Source organism: Bison bison, unplaced genomic scaffold (genome assembly GCF_000754665.1).
Source record: "Bison bison bison isolate TAMUID 2011002044 unplaced genomic scaffold, Bison_UMD1.0 scf7180017864198, whole genome shotgun sequence".
NCBI classification, from domain to species: Eukaryota; Metazoa; Chordata; class Mammalia; order Artiodactyla; family Bovidae; genus Bison; species Bison bison.
This window is the reverse complement of record NW_011494770.1, coordinates 4,285,003-4,289,009: the sequence shown is the minus strand read 5'-3', so window position 1 is coordinate 4,289,009 and position 4,007 is coordinate 4,285,003.

The following is a 4,007-nucleotide window of genomic DNA, read 5'->3' as shown; positions in this document are numbered from 1 at the left end:
GTGTCCGACTCTTAGCGACCCCATGGACTGCAGCCTACCAGGCTCCTCCATCCATGGGATTTTCCAGGCAAGAGTACTGGAGCTGTCTGCCATTGCCTTCTCCATTTATAAGACCTATATCTTGGAAATTCTGGACTTCCCGGGTGGCACTAGTAGTAAAGAACCAGCCTGCCAATGCAAGAGACATAAGAGATACAGGTTCAATCCCTGGGTTGGGAAGATCCCTGGTAGAGGGCATGGCGACCCACTCCTAGTATTCTTGCCTGGAGAATCCTCATAGACAGAGGAACCTGGTGGGTTACAGTCCACAGGGGCCCAAAGAGTAGGACATGACTGAAGTGACTTAGCATGCATGCATCCTGGTAATTCTACTTCTATTATTTTTATGATGTTTGCTAGGATATTCAGGCCAGCTTCTCCTCAAAGTGGAAAGCAAATAGGAAAAAAGTACCAGGGATTAACTAGTGTGGCTAGGGTCATGTGCAGTTCTTGAATGGGACTGTCTCTGGCTCAGAGGACTGGGAAAGTCTCAGCCTTGGTTTTACACCCAGGCCTGTGGAGTGAGGACTGTGAGAACAGAAGTCAGCTGCTACAAGAGAGGGAGAAGTGGTGTTGATTTTAAAGTCACTACCCGTAGACTGAAAGGAAGTACTCAATCTAAGCTGCTTTTGCATAAATTCCATAGCATTATTCCCATCAAGATTTCCAGGGACCTGAGCTTTGTAACACTGTTACTTTGCTGACTACTCAAGTGTCATAGTCACAGGAAGGAGACCCTGCTTTTACCAATAGTTCTGCTACCCAGCATGGAAAGGATTAGCTAGGAAATAGTTGGTCACAATAACTGGAAAATGAAAGCATTCCATGTTTGTTCCCAAATGAGCTGAGATATCTTTATCACACCTGTAATCGTCCTTTATAACCAAATTCAGAAATTATAGTTTTGTCACACATGCATGAAGGTGACGCTGATTGCCTCATTTCCAAGTGTAGGTACTGCTCTGTTGAAAGGAGTCCATATTGAGCCAAAGGATGCAGTTTCAGTAAAGAGGAGCCATGAAAGTAATGTGCTTTGTATCCTGTTGCTCACTTTTAGTCCTTTTTGTTATTACAAATTTGTGGAGAAAAAAGAGAAACTCTGAAATGTGGTTTTCCTCTATTACAAATGTTCTCATCTGTAGCCTCTACAGACGCCTGTTTGCTGCACTGCTAGTGTGATTGTGAAGCTCATTTCACAATGTATAACAGAACAAAACATGTATAGATATATACATTCTCTATTTGTCAATTATACCGATAAAGCTGAAGAAGAGTTCCCATAAGGTGTGCATGACAGGCAGCAGTGCTGCGCCTTAGTCTTCTTCACTGTGCAGAATCTTGGATCAACCTGTTTGATATCATAAACATTTTCAAATTTTTTTCCTCCATGAGCTCCAGAAATGTCATGGTTTCATAAGTGGTTGTGCTCCGTCACTAAATCGTGTCTGACTCTTTGCAACCCCGTGGACTGTAGCTGCTAGGCTCCTCTGTCGATTGAATTTTCCAGGTGAGAATACCGGAGTGAGTCACCATTTCCTTCTCCATCATAAGTATTTAGTCAGAAGTTAATATCATCATCAGAGAATGAATGTAACCACACTGCATTCATATAATTCCAGCATAAAAACAAATAAAATTAGAATTTCTGACTGGCCTTGGCTGCAGAATTATAAATGTGCAATTCCTGTTTGGCTTTTGAAATATTTAGATTAGTTTCTCTATCGCTGCTACAGTTTTCAAGACCTCCTAGCTAGAAATGATTGATCCACTGGAAACTTCCATTTTACATCAGAAGAAGTAAAAATGTAGGGGAAGTATGGAATTGACATTAAAACAAATTGACATTAAAGCTCAGTATTCTTTGTTCCATAGCTCATTTGCATTTAAAAAAGAAGGCTTCAAGTAATTAATTTTAAAAGTCACAAAGAATATATTTCTAGTACTGGAGTTTTAGGCAGTTCTTTACTCTACTTTCATCCATACCTCTAGGGAACCTAGACTCCACACTGGAGACTTCACATATGGGGAGGGGTGTCAGGAGAGGGAAGGAGAGAGATAGGAGAAGATAACTATTTCATATCTCCTATTCCTTAATTTTTCAATTCAACTCAACTCAAACATTTATGGCAGGCTTACGGTACATGGAGAATTTTTTAAGACTCTGGAGATACAAACAAATTAGACCTGGACTTGACTTTTAGGTGCCTAAAATCCAGCATAGGAGTGTGGTTTATTTATATATATGTCTAATTGTTTTTATTCTAGAAAACCTAGCATGTGAGATGAAATATTTTACAATGCTGTAGTCATGTATTAGTCAGGAAAGGTGGCTAATATCTTGAAGTCCTTTGGAATTTCTTCCACTGTCAGGATCATCGTAAACAGTTTACCGCAGCTGGAACCAGCTTCTGTCCTTTCCAGAACCACCACACTATTTTTAGCTTAGACTGGAAATCTTCCCGTACCACTCCTGGCCAAGGTTCCAGCTGCTTTGTGTGTGCTCATTTCAATATTCTATTAACTTTTCTTTGGCATCGCAGAAAACTCCAGAACAGTTTACTCTTTGCACTGTAACAAAAAATACAGTGAAGGTTTAGGCTTATATTACGCTGCAGTCGCGCAATACCAGTATTTCCTGAATGCCTAAGTCAGGTCTCTGGGATATGCCGGTGAATATAACAGGCAAAGATTCCTGCCCTCATGGAACATATACTCCAATTATAACATATAACAAAAAATCCAAAATAACCGAGGCTCGAAAGAACATAACTTTTTTTCTCATGTAAAATAAGTCCAGATTTAGTCAGTTCAGGTCTCCATTGGTGGCTCCATTGTTGCTAAGGTTCTTGATCCCTTCACTGTCTGTTCTTCCCTCAGCCTGATCTCATGGCTTTGATCCTCAGAATCACCTCATAATCAGAAAGTGGCTGACGTAGTCCGGCCATCATATCCACATTCTAGGAGGCAGGAGGGCAGGGAGTGAAGGCAAAAGACCGTGACTTCATGCTAACCAGGTCTTTAAAAGTAGCTTTCCTAGAAGCCTCACCCAGTTATGTCCACTTACAGAAGGGCTATCCACCAGGGGGGCTGGAAACTGTAGCTTTAAACATGGCCCAAAAGCACAGCCAACAATTTAGGGGTTTTGTTATCAGGGAAGAAGGAAAGAATGTATGTAGGATAAGCAACTGTCTTTGTCATGTCTATCTTAATCTTCAATATAATGTGTGTGCATGTGTATATATTTATCTATAAATAGATGATAGCTAGGTAGGTAGATAGATGGATAGATGTAGAAGGAGAAATTTTAGAGCATCCTAAAGGGGAATTATCACATGTATGTAGTGCTTTGCAGTTGTAAGTACTCTTGTAAAAAATCATATATATAAAACTTAACTTTAAATATTAGACGTCTACCTATTTGCAAATTTTTACAGTACTGATAATCCCATGTCATTATTATTTAAGAAGTGTGGGTTATGAGCTGTCACTTATTTAATTAAATGAAATCCACTATTCTTAGTTCTCAAAATAATCTGCAAAATTTATACTTTATTAATAATCTCAATCAAAAAGATCTCAACTGATTTTTTAAATAAGAGAAAAAAAAAAAAAAAAGAAACTTCTCTGAGAGGTCATGTATTTAGTTCAGGTAAAACAATGTGTGTCCTTAAATCTTAATTCAAGGCCTCTTAATGATGCAGCAATCATCGAAAAAGCAAGAGAGTTCCAGAAAAACATTTCTTTCTGCTTTATTGACTATGCCAAAGCATTTGACTGTGGGGATCACAATAAACTGTGGAAAATTCTGAAAGAGGTGGGAATACCAGACCACCTGATCTGCCTCTTGAGAAATCTGTATGAAGGTCAGGAAGCAACAGTTAGAACTGGACATGGAATAACAGACTGGTTCCAAATAGGAAAAGGAGTACGTCAAGGCTGCATATTATCACCCTGCTTATTTAACTTCT